The sequence below is a fragment of the Adiantum capillus-veneris genome, chromosome 1 (genome assembly GCF_014529385.1).
Source record: "Adiantum capillus-veneris isolate H3 chromosome 1, ASM1452938v2, whole genome shotgun sequence".
Taxonomy (NCBI): domain Eukaryota; kingdom Viridiplantae; phylum Streptophyta; class Polypodiopsida; order Polypodiales; family Pteridaceae; genus Adiantum; species Adiantum capillus-veneris.
The window spans coordinates 86,496,369-86,517,268 of record NC_140931.1 but is presented as its reverse complement, the minus strand read 5'-3'; the positions used below and the strand labels follow the sequence as shown (position 1 = coordinate 86,517,268).

At 39.5% G+C, this 20,900-nt stretch overlaps 1 pseudogene; it reads right to left on the bottom strand.

Annotated features, from left to right (window-relative positions):
• Positions 1-598: 598 nt before the first annotated feature.
• LOC147465107 (uncharacterized) lies at positions 599-20,679 on the bottom strand (annotated as a pseudogene).
• Between the last annotated feature and the right edge of the window lie 221 nt (positions 20,680-20,900).

Below are 20,900 nucleotides of genomic sequence, written 5' to 3'. Positions count from 1 at the left end.
GTGTGCAAAAAGAAAGAAGGAGAGAGAAATGAGTGCATGAATGCCATGCGTGTGCAGAGAGCGAGAAGGAGAGAGAACACATGATGTGGATGGAGTGGTACTACTATAGGACCTAGTAGTATATACAGTATGTAAGGGATCTCATTTCAACCTATGCCCACTAGCTCTCTCGAAGCCAATGCAGGCTGTCGTGTAGGCTCTAGCGGTGTGCAAAAGCATATATCCCTACTAGAATCAATATGCATACCCTACAAGTATCTTGTAATGACCTGCACCGCTCCATGATGCATCATGCTAGTGTCAATCATCAAACGACTGACAACCCCAACTGCAAATGCTCCCACTATAATTACTATATTGGGTCTCAACACTAAGAGGTCATATATGAGAGTCTCAAAGGCGGATGAAAAATGCGTAATCTCTACCAGCATATCCATGCCAATCATGTCAATGCCATGTGCATTGACCTTTGCCAATCTATCTGCAATATGTATCTCAACCCTCAGTGCATCACCACGAGAAATAGTCACATATGGACGCTTCAATCCCATGACTCTAGGGTAGTTTTCACTCCCTCATTGTCCATACGGATTGCATCTTATTGTCCTGGAATCACCATATCAACCTCTAATATGAGCATGTCAAAGAACTCCATGTCACTCATCTCGGTGGTAGTAGGAATCTTTGTCCTAAGAGGATCAATCCGCTCTGTCTCTCTAGAGCATGTCCTAGACATATTGTGCATAACACTCTGAAGCTCATCCGCAAAAGTATATGTCTGCAAAGTCACTAAGACTTCACTGTCTGGTACATGTGACTTGCTGCTCTGCTCCCTCAAAGCCTCAAAATTTGTCACCACCACTGGTGAGTGCTCTAGTCGTGCACTCACACAGCTGTCCTGCTCTACATGTCTATCCTTAGACCCTGCACACAAAAACAACAAAGTGTCACACACTGCTCATTAGTAAAGTGTACTCACCTAGATTGCGAACATTTGTATGGAAACAGACACAAAGAGACTATGGCATCTTTGACACCAAGAACCTAGAGAAGAGTCAAATGAGCACCATGATGGCCCCACGCTATCACAAGTGGGCACATATTGAACACCATGGAGCACAAGCATACTCCCACTGGAAAAATGAAAATGAATGTCACCCACACCATGAACACCATCATGTTTCAGAGCAGAAAACGTGCTAAACCATTCCCTACAAGGAGTAACATGGCATAAAGCTTTATTGTCCAGCTACCAATCGTGAGACAAAGTCCATGCATGCCTAGGTGAACCTGTAGAAATAGGAGTGCCTACCATAGTCGTACTTTGAGTAATATCTAATGGAATCTTATGTTGTCTCCAACGCCTAAAATAACGTCTGCTCTTGTGTCCTGGCCTGCCACAATGCCAGCAAGCCGCATGTCTACGCCTTTGAGGTCTACATAATACACCAACCTGTGTATCCAATGACAAACTGTCACTACAAGATGCCATAATTGAGCACAAAATGAATCTACATATCAGCCCAAACAAAGTGTAAATGGAATGTCCACAAGAGTATAACCGCTCAACACGATGCAAAACAAAACTAGCTGATCAAACACCATCCGTATAGGCACAAGCCAAATCTTTGCTAAAATAGAGCTCTACCGCCTGTAATAAAACGCATAAAACCTGGTGAAAAACCAAGAGAGTCTCCTCTACAATTGAAGTAAAATCTCAATGCAAATCTCAACCATAAAATTGAATCCAAGATGCCAAAGTGGGAGAAGCTCTTGATCACTAAAAGCTGACAAAAATCTATCAACAAAAGTTATGGAAAGTGGGAGTAAACCTCGACCACTACAGTCTCCAAAAGAGGACTCAAAACCATAAACCAAAACACTACTCAATGCCAATGAGTAGAAATGCTAAAATGGCTCCACAATTCCACATAAAATGGCAATCCGCACTCATCATACATCCACGGAGTGACCGTGCATGAACAAGCACCAAAAGAGTTTCAATCCAAAAACTTGATCAATGCAAAACCAATACTCTCAAGGCTCAAGAGAGCTCACCGACACTCAAAAGCACTTGCCAAAATGCATGTATAATGGGCATCAACCACGCACCATAACCATCTGCAAATCCATTTGCGAAGATCATAAACCAAAGCACAAAAATCACTGTCAACGTATCCTATGAAAACTTGTGAAAGAAGCTTCACCTCTGTGCTCAAAAACCGTGTCTCTCAAGAGATCGTTTCAATGGTTTGTGAACGCCTCCGTGCTTTGTTGCCCAAATCTACCAAAAACCTTCAAACCACAAGCTTTGCACAAGCTGAAATTTCATCTTAAACTCATAATGTATGCACTCAACTTTGAGCACTTGCCGTGCTTCCAAAAAATGCATTAATCTCTACACATGCTAAAATTGCATCTTAAACTCATAATTTATGTACTCAACTTTGAGCACTTGCCGTGCTTCCAAAAAATGCATTAATCTTGCACACTATTTGAAAACAAAAAACTTAAGATTTTTGTATAGAGTCAGTCTGAGCTGAATATCAACAAAACGGTGAGGATTTTGTAGAAAGTGTCTTCTGCAAAGTGGTAGATCACATTGCAACGAAGGGATTTAGCGGGTAGAATATTCAAATCTGCATTCTACAAGAATAAAAAGGGATTTAAAAACAATGCTTCTACTCACACAACTTTTAGGGCAACACCTTCACTTACACACAATTTTCCATACTCTTTTCTGAGCTTCCATAAGAGTATACATCACTCGCAGGCTGAGCTCGCAAGCTGCCATTGCATTCTCACAAAGCTTCTTGATCTCTCCACCATTGAGAGAAAACAAGCTATCACCTTGAAGCTCTCAAAGCCCTTGTCCTCCTTGTCATAGCCAAGCCGTAGCTCTGATACCAATTGTGAGTGCACGAATGCTGTGCGTGTGTAAAGAGAGAGAGAGAGAGAGAGAGAGAGAGAGAGAGAGAGAGAGAGAGAGAGAGAGAGAGAGAGAACATATTTGAGGCTAGAAAAAATCCACAAAAACATTTAAAAATTTGTCTTCTTTTGTTGCCACTTAAGGGGCTCATTAATTTTGGCCCCAAATTTGATGCACATTCTGTAACCCATCCATAATCAAATACCTTTCATGACCCGCTACTTGGTTTAGGATTTCATCCTATAATGGTAAAGAGTAGTGATCCCACTTCGTAGTAGCATTGAACAGATTGTAGTTGATGCACTCTCTCTACTTCCCATTCTTCTTTGGAGTGATGACCACAAGTGAAACCCACTCGACTCGTTCATATGATAGATGATACCTGCATCCAAAATCTTATTGATCCTCTTAGTTGTCCCCTCTTCATTACAGTTAATAGCAATTCTTGCATTTTCTCGAACAAATCCCGGACTGTATGCTCCCAATGCTGTGGAATAGCTCCCATACCTTGATTCCCATGATTCTCATCCTAGACAACATCTTAAGGACTCTGTGGTTGAGTAGAACCACCACCTTGTAGCCCAACATGCCTTGCTTAATTTTCTTCTTAATCTTCCTAGTCTTAGTTCGTACAATCACCTCTGCACCCTTGTAGTTTTTTGGGCTTTCAAAGTCAACCTTTTCTCGCACTTTGGGATGCAAGAATTCCATGAACTTATCCACCTTGAAGTACTCACCATTAGCCAACTGCATAGTTGCCGATAATTGTGCCCAACATGCTTTAACAAAATCAAAAAATAGATTGAAATCCTCACTTACATCTTGTTTAAGAGCCTTAAGCTTCACATTCACCTCAATTGGGACGCCTTCTTATGGAAAACATGAAAAAAGTATGCCGTACAACCGACCACGCATGCCTTGATCTTGCCTTCCAAAGCTTCACACCACACCTTCGCTTTACCGTGCATCACCAATGGAAAAGTTTGCATCTTCTTATCCTCATTAGGCATACACAATGATAGCATGTACAACTCACAATCTGCAATTTACTTGTGTGAATTCTCTTCATCAGTGAAAATTGGTCCATAGCTTCACTTCGGCATGCTTACCAATGCAAAAAACTATGCTTCTTGTCAATCTATTGTGCTCCTCCATGGGGGCACCAGAAGATGGAGAGGGGGAATGGGGAACACACATGAAACAAAACACAATGGCCTCTCTATAGATCAGGGTATTCAAAACACCCCTATCCTATAAAAGAAACTCCTTTAAAACTTACAACTTACACTAACAGAACCACGTCTACACATTCACCGCTTTACACATTCACCGCTGCTTTGGGGAGACACACACATCCACACTGACAACATTGAAAAACACAACAAGAGCAAGAGAAGGAGAAAGGGCGAAGGGAAAAATGATATCAAATGGGTGACAATGGGCTTGATATCTCTTCAAAAGAACATTTACAACATTTCCAATGACAAAGCTATGACTAGTTTCAAGAAAAAAACCCTCATGGGCTTGACAAGCACACATCTCTATCTAAAAACCCGCATGCATGCTTTAATGGATCCCAAAAAGCCCAAAAATGATTAGAAAACCCCATGTTGTGGAGGTGCTATTACACTTTTAGCATTTGCTCTTCCATTGGTCCACTTGGTGGCTCTTTGGCGGCCCAATTTGGCATCTTTTAGAGAGGCCAGTTCCTTTCAACTTCACAAATTTCCCTTTCTCCCTTTTTAGAGCCAGGAGCACTAGCAATATCGCTAGTGCCCCTTGTGATTCACAAGGTTCCATTCCCCCCCCCCCCCCCCCCTCTCTCTCTCTCTCTCTCTCTCTCTCTCTCTCACTCTCTCAAGAACTTCCTCCTTGAACTCTCTCTCCCTCACCCAAGCACTAGCGAGATTGCTAGTTTGGGGGGGGGGGGGGGGGGGGGGGGGGGGGGGGGAGTGTTTTGCTTTCAATTCTAAAAGGGGGCTCCTTGGGGACCCGTCAAGTGAGAATAGCCTGTAAAGGTGCCACACTGCCACATCATTGTTGCCAAAATGGTCGACCAATGCTAGGAGCACTCACCATCAACCAACACCGCTACCGTGCACTCAAAAACCACCCAACACCGCCATGAGTGTCGCACAGGGCCGCAAGCATGGGGGAGGGGGGAGGGGGGGGGAGAGCTCCACGAGAGCCTCTTTCTTTCGATTTTCTTGATGATGATAGGGTCTTGCCCCAAGATTTTTAACATGCATCCAAGGATATCCCCATCACATATGGGCCTATTCACTGCCACGTGGCCGCACACGGTGGAAGCAACCCTTTGGGGTTAGAAAAATTTCGCAATAACTTTAAAAAATTGTCTTCTTCTTTGCCAATTGAGTGGCTCACGGTTTTTGGCCCCAAAATCCAATGCACATGCTATAAGATTCCATCGATAGCCCACCACTGTCCCCTCCACCATTCAACGTCTCTGTGGCCTTGAACAACGCATTCAAAAAATGTGAAAAACCATCCAACTCTCCACTGTTTCCACCATCCACAAACTTCAATCAGCCATAACTCTATACTTACAACTTAGATGGACAACCCATCAATTCTAGCTAGCTCCACACACTGCATACTTCTCTTGAGAACTTTGGTAAGCCCAAAAAAGTTCCAGATGGCATGCCTACTGAGGCAATTAAACTGGCACTGACCTAGCCCTTGAAAAAACTTCAACTGGCCATATCTCAAGCATCTAGACTCCAATTTTCAATCTCAAAAGATACACATGCTCCATAAACTAAACACTCCAAATATATACACTCACCTTTTCTCTGACCACCCATCTGCACCTATCCATCCCGTAGGAGATCTGCAAGGCACTCCACATTCAAATTCCAATAACGTCCACCCTATAGCTCTGATTGAGGAGTAGTCTTAACCGGTTTGTAGAGCAACTTGAGCACTACATCTTACCACATGACTCCACCACTTTGAACACCTTGATGTACCAACCTATTTAGCCGATCATGGAGCCTTTATGGCCTAAAAATAAACCTCAAGCATACATTCCAACAACCACTTGCCTACCTAGGACCTCCACACCTACTTTAGCACTCTATCATGCACTTGTAAACATACATAGCATTGTCTGTGCCTGATCCTAACTTTGACCATGTTTGATTGTACCAACGTGTATAAATTCCTACAATATGGGTGTATACCAAAGGACAGGTGACAATCGAGTAAGAAATCTCTCATTCTTAGAAGTCTAAATTTCACTATCATAATAGGATCTTTGTATCAACTAGGTGTAAAAAGGCTCTCATTCAAAGAAGTCTGAACTAGAATCTTACTAAGTATTGATGGAGTTTTGAGAAGGTGTATACAAATGCAAGGCAAGATGCAAGTAATTACTAAAGCACACACTAGAAGTTTGAGTGGACACTTCTCTACTACAAGAAAATTCTTCAAGTTGGTTCATGGTGGTAGAGTATGATATCAAATGTTTGAGATTTTTGGAACACATGTGACATTTGTGAGAGAATGTGCAAGCCAACATCACTAGACATGACTTTGGAACAAAAAACAACCTATAAATTTGTAGCTGAGGCCATCAATCTGAAAACTATCAACCCTATGTATGTGTCTAAGGAGCTGTTCACCATGCTTCTTGTGATAGCTTTGGACAATAAGTGTCGAATTAACCTAAGAAAACTATTTTATGCTCTAGTGTGGTGTTTAGAGAGCCAAGGTAAAATCCCAACACCTGTTTAAATCCTCGTATGTTTGGCAAGTTTTCTACTAGATGACTTGCAAGCCAGGGAATCCCAAACTTCTGGCACCAAAGCCCAATAGAACATGAGATCAAACATTGGATCTAGCCAAATTAGAAGGGCAAGAAGACATGTAACATGAACAAGAGTGGACTAGGCAAGGAGATTTTTAAAATACCACAAAGAAAAAAAAACTATGAAAAGAATATTGAGAGTAGCTCATCGCGAAAGCAAATAATCCAGAGAAAAGAAGGCACAATGAACCATTAAACAGGTAGGAGGGAAACTAGAGTGGACGGCCATAGTACCACTATCATGATAACCCCAAAGACAACCATCGATGTACGCCAAGAAATAAATGAATCTAAGAAGACACAAAATTGAAAACTACCACATTGAAACAAAAGTCCACAATCGCCACTACAACAACAATTCAAAGATTACCTTACAGACTTGAGGCCTTACAAAAGCAACACCTAGTGGGATATATTTAGAATTTTTCACTTCCAATGCCTGTTACCATATACATGTGGTAGTGATGTGTGTGAACACACTAGGACCGCCGGGGCATTTTTTCCCTCTTTAGGATGTTTTTTCCCCCGTGCATTGTATATATGCCCATCACTTTAGGGCCATCTATCTTTCCATTGCACACTAAGTAAAACACTCTCTATTGTGTGCCTTGAGCTTCCTTCATCTTCTCCAAGCTGTGTGTGTTTCTCTGCAACCCTAATTCCAACAAAGCACAGGTTGTTCCCACTTCATTTCTCCTATTTTTGGCAGTTTTCACATCAGGTGTAGCATTTACTATGGCTGACAACAACAACACAGATGTGTTCAAGATGTTTGCTGCTGAGGACAGTTTTGATGGGACAACTACCCTATGTGGGCTTATATGATGCAACATGTTCTTGTGTCAAAGGGTGTCTGGAACATTGTGCAGGGCATTGATGTACGTCCTGGTTCTGAGGATGTAGGCGATGTTGAGGATGTTGCAGGTCTTGTTGCAAGGATTGCAGCTGTTAGAGTGTTTTGCCTACGGCAAAACAAGATCATGGAATGTTAAGGATGCGCAGGATCATGCATTGATTGCGTTGTACTATGTGAAGCACCACCATTGTTCCTCACATCCGTTCAACAAAATCTACAAAACAGGCTTGGGATATTCTGGTTGGTCTTTATGCAAGTTGTAATGAGGCTAAATTGCTTTGTTGTGTAAAGAGCTAGAGTCGAATATTATGCATGAGGAAGATGATATGGACACTTTCCTTGCTAGTTTCAAGGATATCAATGAGCAACTTATTTCTGCAGGTGAAGTCATTTTAGACAGTTCCCTTGTGCAAACCGTTCTTGATGCCTTACCAGATTCCTACCAGACTTTTTTGCTAGTACTGGAGACTGATGACCCAAGGAATCCTGAAGCTGTCAAGTTTGATGCATTATGCACATTGCTGTTGCAAGAGTCACTTTCTAGAAAAAACAGGACTAGGCAGCGTGCAGTTGAACAGGCTTTATTGCTTCTCAAAGAAAGGGTGGTAACAGTAATGCAGTCACTTCTTATGGTTCTTCTGCGAGTGGCAAAAATTTCTGTTCCTAATTCTTCTGCCGGCAGCACTTTGTCTGGAAATTCTAGTGATAAGGGCAAAAAGAAGATGCGTTGCCATTATTGTAAATCCAATGATCACTAGATCAAGTTGTGTCCTAAGTTGAAGGCCAAAGAGGCTAAGAAGAAAGAGGGTGGTTCCACTACAAATGCTGGTTCTAATACAAATGCATCCATTGTTGAGTCTTCTGTGAAAGGAGACTGTGTTGCTGATGTTGATGCAGAATGGGCTTTTAGCGCAGAGTGCACTTACAATCCTGCTGTCCATGATGCATGCTTGTCAATTGCTGCAGATTCACATGTGTGGTATTTCGACAGTGGTGCTACAAAGCACATTACCTCACATCGTGAATTGTTTACCTCTCTCGAGTCTGTCCTCATGGGAATTTAGTCACTTGTGCCAACAACGCCTCTTATCCAGTTCAGGGAGTTGGAAAGATTGTGCTTACTGCTGCTAATGGCAGTTCTTTCACACTTGTTGATGCACTTTATGTATCTGAGATCAAGAAGAATTTCTTGTCTGTATCCAGACTTGCTAGACTTGCACTTGTAGTCAAATTTGTGGATGACAAATGTACAGTTCATGATCTCAGTTTTGGTGATGAAATTGTTGCATCCATGCTTTTGTGCCGTGGGCTATATAAGCTCACTTTGTATGACAAGTGTGGACAAAATTTTGCAAATGCTGTTGCAGATTCAAGGGCTATTTCAGATGCAAAACTTTGGCATGCACGTTTTGGTCATCTGAATTTTGCCAGTTTGCTGCGTTTACAGAAATCTGATATGGTTGCTTCTTTGCCACCTCTTGAAGCACCTGTCAAACATGTCTTTGTGAAGGCTGTATTTTGGGGTAAGATGCAGCGTTCTAAATTTCAAAGGATGGTTTAGTTAGGGACCATGAGGTTGCAGATTGTGCATAGTGATGTTTGTGGGCCATGCAAACTCGTCCTTGGGCAATTACCTGTACTTTGTGACTTTCATTGATGATTACTCCAAGCATGCATGGGTATTTCCGCTTAAAGCGAAGTCTGAAGTTTTTATGTGCTTCAAACAATTTCTGGCTATGGTGGCTGAAAATGTCTCGGAATGTACTAAGGCACCTCCGTTCCGATCGAGGGGGGGAGTATATGTCTCATGAATTTACATCAATCAGACATTGTTACTTCTTTCTTGAATGGTGACATATTTGAGGAAGTAATGTCATAGAATCTAATATCTAACCAACCCAAATGATTTTCTCATATTAAATTGATGACTTAATGTGGGAGAATAAACGGGAACAAGTGTTAAGATATAGATATGTGCTTATAGATCTATCTCAACACGGGGCGAATAGTAAAGGGGCCCAAATGGGAGATGGTCTATCAAGAGCAAGGCTAACCAATGGAGCATAAGACCTTAGGGTTAGCTTCATTGAAGACCTCCAATAATGTGTGAAAAAGTCCTTTGACCTTAGGTAAGGTAGGGCTGAGCTTGAGGTGGGAACCCGGCCCAAGCTCGAGGTGCTTGCTGCTTGACTTGTCTTGCTTGAGGTGTTTTTCCTGCTTGAGGTGCTTGATTAAGGTGCTTGAGGTGCTTGACTTACTCCATGCTTGAGGTGCTTGACTTGCCGCTTGATTAAGGTGCTTGAGGTGCCTTGACATGCTTGCCTGAGATGCTTGTGGGAATACCCCCTAGTCCAAGTGCTTTGTCATGCTTGATGACTAAGGTGCTTGAGCTCCTAAAGTCAAAAATATCCCTACAAGGAGGGGGGCGAGCCTACAAGGGGGGGGTATGAGAGAGAAACACACACACACACACACAAGGGAAGCCCCAGCTTGAAGAGGCAGCAAGGACACTTGTCAAGTTCCTCCTTCATGTTGCCCTCATGGTGTGCCTGAAGCCTATTGGTTGGCCACCCAAGGGGTCCAATGATAATTTAGGATATTTAATTAATTGATTTTGCATTTATCAAGTCCTCTCTCTCAAAGGGGAAAGGGGGACACTTGTCCCAAGGCTACCCCTGTTGCTTGTAATGGCTCCTGCTTGTGATTGGCTAGGCCTGGAGGGGTCCAATGAGCTTCAAGCATGAGCTACAAGGGGGGGTCGACCCAAGCAATCTAGGGGGGTGCTTAGGGGGTATACTCACCCACACACACTCTCATTGTGTGCTATGCAAAGTGCAAGATCTCCCTCTCCAAGCAAGTAGAGGTTGAGAGCCTACACCAACACTCTTGGCTATGGAGTTCAAATCCAACCAAGAGCCATGCTTCAATGCTTGAGCTTGTCATCTCCTTCTTCTTCATTACTATGCTATTATGTATGCTAGCTCAAGAGTTATGATAAGTGAGGAACTAGCTCTTTCTCGTATGAAATGTTTCTCTTCCTCTTCCCTACCCTCATTCCCTGCTAGCTCTCTCCACCTTCGAAGGTGTTTGAGGTCTTGGGACTGAGGCTTGGTATAGTCAAAGCTTTCTTCAAGTTTAGGTTATGCTATGATGGTGATGCATGAAGCTTTCCATCTTCATTGCTTCACCTAGGTCACAAGGAACACAAAGAATGTATTGTAACAAGTCTCTCTTTATGGGAGAAATCATAATACAAATGCCTATTGGAGGGGGGACTAGCTCCACATAATCCGGTCCTCAACTGTTGTCATGTTCTCTAAATTCTCTCTCTTGCAAAAGTATTGTCTATGCCAAGTTAACTAATTTCTATGATTATGTTGCTATCTTCAATTATGTCTACCCGCTATGCTCACAAAATCATTTCTTGAAAGTATTCTCATTAAATTCCGCTACTCTCAAATTGAATAGGCAAATTTCATTACAAAGTTTATGTAACGTAGCCTCGCGGTTTTGTCATAAAAGGACAAGAGGACAAAGTGTGCAGATGTAAGAAAGCTTTGTATGGGTTGAAGCAATCTCCTCGTGCTTGGTATGAGAAAGCTGACACTCATTTGGTTAAATGAGGCTTTCGTAACAGTCCAAAAGAAAGCACATTGTATGTAAAGCGTGAGGGTGATGTACTTCTCATTGTGGTTCTTTATGTTGATGATTTTCTGATCACTGGACCAAATGAGAGACATATTGCTGAATTTAAGGCTGATTTGAATGCTACTTTCAAGATGAAAGATTTGGGGCTGTTGCATCATTACTTGGGTATACAGTTTAAGCAGTGTGATGGTGGTATTGCCTTGTGTCTGAAAATTTACATAGAGACATTGCTATGTAAGGTTGGACTTGAGGAATGCAAACCTATTGCCACTACCATGGAAATAGGTTTGAAGTTGAGTCTACATGATGCTGGTGATCTTGCTGATGTCACTCTTTTTCAAACTGTTGTTGGCTACCTCATTTATGTATGCAACACGAGGCCGGATATTCAGTTTGCAGTCTCACAGGTCAACAGATTTATGCATAGCCCAGGGTCTAAGCATTGGCAGGCTGTCGAGAGGATTTTCCGCTACCTTAGTGGCACTTTACATCTTGGCTTGTTTTATCCCAAGGGGGGATCATTGCCGCCAGACTTACATGCTTTTTCGGACTCAGATTGGTCTAGTTGTTTTGACACGCGAGTGTCCACAAGTGGTTTTTGTTTCATGCTTGGCAGTTCATGTATATCATGGCAAGAAGCAACCTACTATGTCCACTCCGAGTTGTGAGGCTCAGTACAGGGCAGTCTTCACAGCTACGATTGAGTGTGTATGGCTTAGACGCCTTATGGCTGATTTGGGTGTTGGATAGGACACTGCCAACACTATCTACAATAACAGTCAGAGCGCATTCGCAGTTGCGACGAAACCAGTTTTTCATGCTCGCACAAAGCACATTGAGGTGCATTACCATTATGTCAGGGAGAGGCTCTCAGCAGGAGAGATCAGCTTGGCTTATGTGCCAACACAGGACAACCTTGCAGATCTTTTCACAAAGGCATTGTATCATGAGAAGCTTGAAGCTTTCTGCAAAGCTTTGGGCTTACTCCCCTTTGTGGACTGATCCTGTCCTCAGGGCATGGAACTTCCCTTTACTCATGTGCCAGCTCTCATTCACCGCATCACTCCGGGGGATTCGTTACCATATCCATGTGGTAGTGATGTGTGTGAACACACTAGGACCGCCAAGAATTTTTTTCCTCTTTAAGAGGTTTTCCCCCCATGCATTGTATATACCCATCACTCTAGGGCCATCTATTTCCATTGCACACTAAGTAAAACACTCTCTATTGTGTGCCTTGAGCTTCCTTCGTCTTCTCCAAGATGTGTGTGTTTCTCTGCAACCCTAATTCCAACAATGCCTTTATCCCATCATGCTTAGCTCATAGCTCAAGTTCCATCAAGTTTCAACTCATCAATACCACACACCAACTACAAATACCATATAATTCCCATGTAGTCAAATATGAAAGTAAGAGCATAAATGTGGATACCATTACCAATGGATGCATAGCCACAATCCAAACAGGATGGAATAAAATTGTCAATCCAGTGGGCCAAATGATTGGAAGCGTAGGCTAGCAAGGTGACTTTTGACATCGGCAACTCAGACAATGGTTGGACTCAAGACACTCAAAATTTAGAACTATAGTGGAATTTTGAATTAATCACACATGACAAGGTTTTGATAGTGAGCAAGTACTTAACAGAAAATAGTGAAAGCCATCAAAGGACTGGAGTAGCAAACTAAAGAACTGGAAAATTTTTAATCCAATGAGAAGGTTGAGAAATGGAACCTAGGGAATGATCTGAAAAAATAATAGTCTATGTTAGACAGAAGCAACCAATTGTTGATAGTTTAAAGGAGGCCCACAATGTAATGAAGTAGTCCATTTTGGATAATTATATGCACTAGTCTCTGGTAGATATCACAAACTTGGAAGGAAATCTATCCCTCAACCAGACAGACCTACAAGATCCGATTGTAAACATGAAAGAGGACCTGGAAGATAACGCGACCAAATAAACAAGTGCTTTAGAAAATCAAGCAACAATGGAGCATCTCCAATTAAGCCAAGATGAAGACAAAGAGGACGATGATCTGAGTCAGCATTAGATGGTCTTTACTTGGAGGAACAAGGGGAACATTTTCATAATCCTAACTATACAATTCTCACTTATAATGTAGTGAATACAATTCCAACTTCAGTATATCATAGTACTTTCTACATGAATTGTTGTTCCTATAGATAAAGTATAGCTTGTGTAAGATCAAGCTGGTGAATTAGATTTAACTCCGAAAGGCAGTTCTCAAACTAACGTATATTGAACTCCTAGCTAAGAAGACCAAGGTTTTCAATCCATGTCATTAGTTTAGATGTATTGTTTATATTCACTTATCCATACTTTTAGTGTTTGGTTAACAGGTCAAGGAATTGACTAGATTAATAGAGGTAGGGATTTTGGTGATGCACCTTTACCTTTTTTGTTTTCTAATGCCCTTTTTCCTTGAGGTAAGTATATGATACTTTTCCTCATCATAATAAGTATTCAATTTAATTTTATTTCATTTTTAAATATGCTTTGAATGAACATTCACCCACTTATCTCTTTAGGTAGATGACAAAGTCATGTTTGAGGAAAGGATTCTAGGGGTTAGTGTACGTAGTACCTCCTCTGTCAAGCTTCCCTTTTCATATGTTAACAACTACAGGCATTAAATTTATTTTAATTGATTTTCTATCAAAGATTATAAGGCTACAAGGTTAGCGATCGTTTTTTTGAATTGCCACATGTTGCTCTTACTTTATATAAGGCTGCAAAATCTGGGCTTCCAAATCAAGGAGATTGATGTAGCCAATTTGGAGCAAGGTTTACGATGAATGCCACCTTCACATAGTGAACATCACTATGGGAGACATATTCCACAGGTGAAGAATATGAGTCTCTAGGAGGATTGACACATGCACCTTCTTTCCTAATAATGTAGTGGGATGGAGTCTCTAAGAGTTGATCAAGTCTCACAGACCATTTCAAGCATTTGATATAAGGAAAAATTTTAGTGGGGCCAAAATTTTTTAGGTGTATCAATGCATGTTTCAAAATGCTTTCCATAAACCATCCATAATCCAAAATTCAATCATAAATCATAATCCGTTTCCCATGACATGGGTGAGGACTCCACCCCTCTTTATGTGATACATAACCATTTTGCAAACCACTTTAGCCACCAATGGTTGCAAAAAATTTGATAGGACAAACATACCAAAAAAATAATCCAAGAGCCACACTAGCTAACACAAACAAAAAAAACATAGGCGTATCGATAATTACAAGGAAAATCTCAGTCCTTGATCATAAGCCATAATGATCAATGAACCCAAGTGCCACACTTGGATTTTTAATTGCACTCATTGTTGGCAAACTCATCCAATACACATGGTCCTTAGAAACAAATTTTTTTAATGTATAAAAAAAATCCGACTAGCAAGTAAACATAATCTCAAATCACCAACTTAAAATATTTGAACTACATGTTAACAACATACCACAATTGTACATCTTCCTCCTTCTACATAGAGCTAGTTTTTTTTAACTTAAAAGGATGAAAAACAGTACACATACGCACATGAGACATCCACACATTCTCTCTGAGATTCCATGCACATTATAACCTCATTACATAACTATAATCATGACACAAAACAGTCCCATCACTTTTTTGGCCAACCATATGCACATTATAACCTCATTTACATAACCATAATAATGACACAAAACAACCCCATGATCGCTTTGGCCAGTCATATACCCTAATTTCATCCTTATGGATAAAACAACTTTTAAAATTTTTTTTGGATGCATGCACCGTATACACAAGAGATAGTGTTTGACCCATGTCAATGCATCAAGCTCAACCCTGTAACAGAGGTTATCATCATAGCACATCAGTCCATTGATATGAAACTCATGCTAACACTATGGTGAAAAAAGAAGCCTTTATATGCAAAGTTAACCACACATTCAAGTTAGAAAAGCATACATCTTCACATAAGGTCAAATTGGTGGAAACAACTCACCGAAACTAATCATAAAGCATACACAAGAACTTCATGACACTTTTCTATTTGGAAAAGAGACCTATTTTCCTCTAAGGATTTCTACTTTGAAATGTAAATTTAGATAGGTATTTCTCTTTTCAATATGAGAAAAGGACGTTTTAATTTCCATGTTGGAATATAAGAGCATATTTTCCATGATGTAAATATTTCTAGGATATTTACCATAAAGAAATCAAGACTTTTCCATGTAGGTTTTAGTTATCACATCATGGAAATTCAAATTTCTTTATATGGGAAATTTCTCACGCCCAACTTAAAAACTTTTCCACATGGGTATATTAAACTTCCACATGGAAAATTTGTTTTCCAATTTGTAAATATTGGACATGGCACAGTTAAAAATATAAATATATGTATTGGCTACAATCAGGATTGTTTTTTTGCAACCACCCGTTTCTTGAAAAAACCAAAGGTTTTATTCTTTTCTTTGCGCTTAAGTGTAATTTATAACGGGTAGCTCACATTTCACATGTAAAGAATAGGTAAAATTCATGGCAAAAAGGCTAAAGCGTCCTGGGTAGAATCCCATCTCACTCTTCCAAGATAGTAGAATATTCCTTCCAAGCTACTTGTTGACCAACACTTCTAAAAGACCACATCTACCCCTCACCTTATGGACACATGTCTCAAGGTCTCATATACCTAAATTTGTCAATATTTCTATCATATTACATTCAAATACACATGTCTTGAAATTTCGTACCCTATCTTTAAAATATTTCATATTTTTTTGTAATTATTTGTTTATAAAAATGGTTAGAGACAAATTGCATGACTACTTTGAAACAATGCTGAAAACAATTTAAGCTTACTTCCCAAGACCATTTGGAGGGTTTATCACCATGTAGATGAGCATAGATGAAGAGAACTTTTGAGGTTTCGATTCTAAAATGAATAGAATTACAAGGGCCTTTAAATAGAGGCATTAGTGGAAGCAATCCATTCTATGTAACATCTCAAAAGATGCTCTTGCTGTGATTTGCTAGTGCAACTTTTAAAATGTACTTTGTGTGTGCTCTTTAGGTCTCTTATAGTTGGCCAAAGTTGACCATACATGTCATCTACATCATCTAAGTTCAATGTATCCATTGCAATTGCCTCCATGCGATCATTGCTCAATAGCTCCACCACAACCTAAAGCATCCAAAAAAACAATAATTAGTAACTAGAACAAGGCATGTCAATTATCTTTAGCTAAGCGACATTTCTAAATACAATGTTACTTTCATCTAACCTCTTCATCAAAGCTCTCATTGAACCTTGATGGCTTTTTTATAATTCTACATGACCTGGTTACTTTAGGCATCTACACAAGAAAGGACCATTAATCAAAAGGTGGCATTAACAATGTCAACATTTTCACACATTTAAATTGTTCAAATTAACACTCACTATTGAATGGTTTTGATTACACATAGAAGGGGGGATTTGATTAGAGAGATCACCAAGTACCTACACACAATGAATTTTTTTATTGATCATTATCCACTCTAACAACATAAGAATTAACTCACAAACATACCTTCTTGCCACTTGAAGTTAGTAACTTCTTCTTCTTTTTAAGAGGCTCGGTGCTCGAGGTGTTCTATGAGAAAAAGCTCACAGATTGTTTGTCATTGTTGTAATTTTATTGAATAAACTTAAAAATAGAGTTAACACTAGAATGGTAACAGGACACTTTTATGTCCTTGGACACTTTTGTGTCGTGTAAAGTGACCATTTTGCTTGAATTATTTGAAGAGTATGAAAATGAATTTCTAGGTGCTATATATCCACAAAGTTTCCTTATGAGCTGAAAAAACTTAGCATTTTTTTTGGAGTATCGATCTCACCATTAACCTTACTCTTGCACAACATTTTTGAACCTAAATTGTGTGAAAAAATGGGTCCTATTTTTGGCTTTTTTTCAATTTTTGGCAACTATACCACTCTAAACTTCATGTTTGTGAGGTTTAGATGGCTAGAGGTTAGGCCTTCATAGTTCTCAACATGTTTTGATGCTTGTAGGGAGAGCTAAGTGTTAAAATTGAAAGTTATGACCAATTTATAAGATTGCATAATCCTGTTTTTTGGCCAAAATTAGCACTTTTATGATTTTTTTGGTGGCTTTCTTGATATCCAAATTCAATTTTGATTGTGTAAGTGTAATGTATAACATAAATCTAATCTTCCTTGAGTTTTGGGGGACCTAATATGCTATATAACATAGTATATGATGATGGTTGAGTTTTTTTATTGTTGAAGAATACGATACATTTTAGAGTAGCAAGTATAACTTTCTCAATATTGCTAGTTTCTTAGGCCAATTGTGTTTATTTTGTAGGTAGTAACCATATCTAATCATAGACTACAAACTTGTCTAGATATTGAGTAGTTTCTATGGGTTTCTAGAGGTCATAATGCTAAACCTAGTTTTTTCATGTTTGCTGTATTTAGCACTTTATCATTGCCCCCAAGGTTCCAATTGTAAGAGATCCATCATCCTTTTGACATGCTCCATGGCTCATTTTGAATCCAAAGGCCCAAAGGGAACTAAGAAAACATGTGTATAGTATCTGTATTGAGCGTGACTATAGAAACTTTGATGATAGGTCCGCAGAATGGCAAAAATGCAACTTTTTTGTACCTATTTTTTTTGCCAAAAAAAATTAGTGAGGTAAAAGCAACCATATGTTTTGGTCACCAACCCATTGAAGTTAACATGGCATTTTATCTTATGTCCTACAAAAATCCCCACTCTTTATTATATGCAATCAACCGTAAGAAATTGTTGTTTTTGGGCAAAATGCATTGGTCCATCAACTTTGGAGGCTTGTAGTGACCAAGGGATGAGAAAAATTACAAGTTTTCTCAATTTTTTCCATATGCAGTAGTTATTGAACTATAAGCTCATGAAAGGATTTTTCAAAATGAGTGGATCTACTATGGTTTTGGAATTTTTTCCCAAAACCCTGAAAGGACACTTTTATGTCCTGTTAGGTTACCATTCTAGTGTTAACTCATGGTGCCAATGGTTACCATCATTGAAGACAGGCTTGCAAACTTTTTTGTTTTCGTCTTTGGATTAATTGCATTTTCCTACAAACCACAAAAAATTAAGTAGAGTAGAGAGAAAGAGAGAGAAAGAAGATGTTGTGGTGGGTGAGACAGGTAAGAATAGAGCTTATAACTTACAAAGCTAGTTTGATTCAATTTCATCGATCACTTGTTGACATGAATGATATCTTCATTTCTCTCAAAAGTCCCTAATAAGTCTCTCGAGTGAGAGGGAACCATGTTTTCCTAACAACACTTTATAATCAATTTCTACTATATGAACATGAACATTTGAATTTCAAGAGTTTGTTAGTGTGAATTTCATTTACCTAACAATAAGCCTAAGGGATCTCTTTTTTGAAAATGGGGGGGGGGGGAGAGGAGAGAGAGAGAGAGAGAGAGAGAGAGTCTACATTTTTTATTAAGACATTTGTCTTGTAAATTGCTCGCATCTTGGAACATAAAATCCTCGAAAGTTACTTGATAGTCACAAGCATATTGTATCTCATGAGCAATGGCCGGTACATTGACAATTGTGCTTTTGTTCAATGGTTGCTCTACTTCATTCGAAAATGGTGCAACATTATACTAAAAGCAATTAGATTCTATTAGATGACAAAATAGTAAGCAATACTCACTATGTTCAAAGCTAAGATTAAGAGAAAGGGTATAATCCCAAGAAAATAAAAAGAGATTATAGCAAACTCTAATGATAAAGAATGATGATTGCCTTTTCCTATTCTATCATTACAAGAATGACATGGAATTGCACTTTACAACTTCAAGCATGTGGAACAAAGATAAAAGAAACATTTTCCTAAAAGAGAAGACAAATGATATAAAATACTAATCTTTCACACTCAATCACCATATCTAACTTACAGTATTATCTAACAAGCCCTTGGACCTTTGAATTCAATAAAAATTTCTAGAGTGCACAAAGAAAAATAGAGTTCATATACACACATACTATCTCACATTTATGCACAAGGTATTAAAATAGGGTAAGAAGATACCATCTAATCTACTTACAGTCAAAGCATTTTTCAAAACTATTGGATCTTGCTTATCTTTGCAAGAAGAATACTTCATTGTGCAATTTCTAAGGATTTCTTTAGTGAAGTGTTGTTCCCGCGAGTCGATGTTTGCAATATTGGCAATAGACAATTGCTTTTACCATTAACAATAGACAAGTAAGAGTCAAGGGTGGAGTCAAATATCACAACAATAAATTAAAACTTTACGTTTCTTAGACTCACAAGCTCTTTAAAACTTACTCGTTGAGCTTGACTTCTTTGAAGATCGTGAGAGCCATCCAAGCAACCTTTATTAACATAAGGGTGAAGAACTTCATAGCTTGTTGGTACTTCCCCTTGTAGCCAAGCCTCCTAAAAAACATCCATATATAATTGTTTCAAAAGGATATGTCTATATTACAAGGTTTTTAAAACTCATTTTTCAAAGAATTACCTCATCAGTATCATCAAGGGTGATGACCCCTTGGACGAGGCCCGTATAGAATGCACTTCGAGGAGTATCTTCTTTGTGCAATGTAGTTGATGCATTGCTCATAGCGCAATCTTGGGTAGACTCCATGGGAGGTATATCATCCTTGACAAAATCGTTCTAGAATGAATGAATGAGAGAGAGAGAGAGAGAGAGAGAGAGAGAGAGAGAGAGAGAGATTAGGACAAGTGAGAGATACAGAGAAAACTTACAAGATACATAACATACATATTGGTAATACCGTTTGTGGATTGGTGTGATTATGACCAAGACTTTGATCAATGTTGTTGCCTTGAGCATAGCATCTACATTTTTTTGCGTACCATTCCTTTGCCACACTTTCTAATGTAGCTTCGATGTTCCAAGACCTTCATGTACACATCTTCAATTCGCCATGGCAATTCTCCAAGTTTTCCAAAGTGGAGAGGTGGAATGTGCTCCATATTTTCTTTGATAAAATCGAGAATTTGATCTGATTTTTCACGGCTATTGCGGAGATTGATTGATGAATGAAAAATCCTCTTTGTCTTGCCTGCAAAAACCCATGTCAAACAACTCTCTAATTTTTACCATGCCCTTGTTAAAAGATTCCATGCTTCTCGATAATGTTTCACAAGGAAGGCTTTCCCAACGGTGGCATACATATCTTTTACCTTCGTAGGATAGAAAATCCTATCATACGTTATTGGGCGCGCATCATTTTTAGGGATTCCTACATTACTTGTGATAAAGTCACTAACTACATCGGGTAAAGTAGGTTTGACATGAGATTCGGTGTTGTATTCTAGGGCTTTGCTTTGTGAGGTTAAGCTCATATCTCGGAAGAATGAAAAAAGGGATGATGTTTGACTCTTAGGAACAAATATGTGTCCACCCTCTAGTACCCTTTTAGACCACCCACCAGAGCATGTCTATGGGCAACACTCTTTATGCCTATCTCACTCCAACCTTCACTAGTCATATACAAGCAAAGTTTTCCATTAATGCCACTGGAAAAAATAGCCTCAGAATATTCACGTGTACCACAAAACCTTTG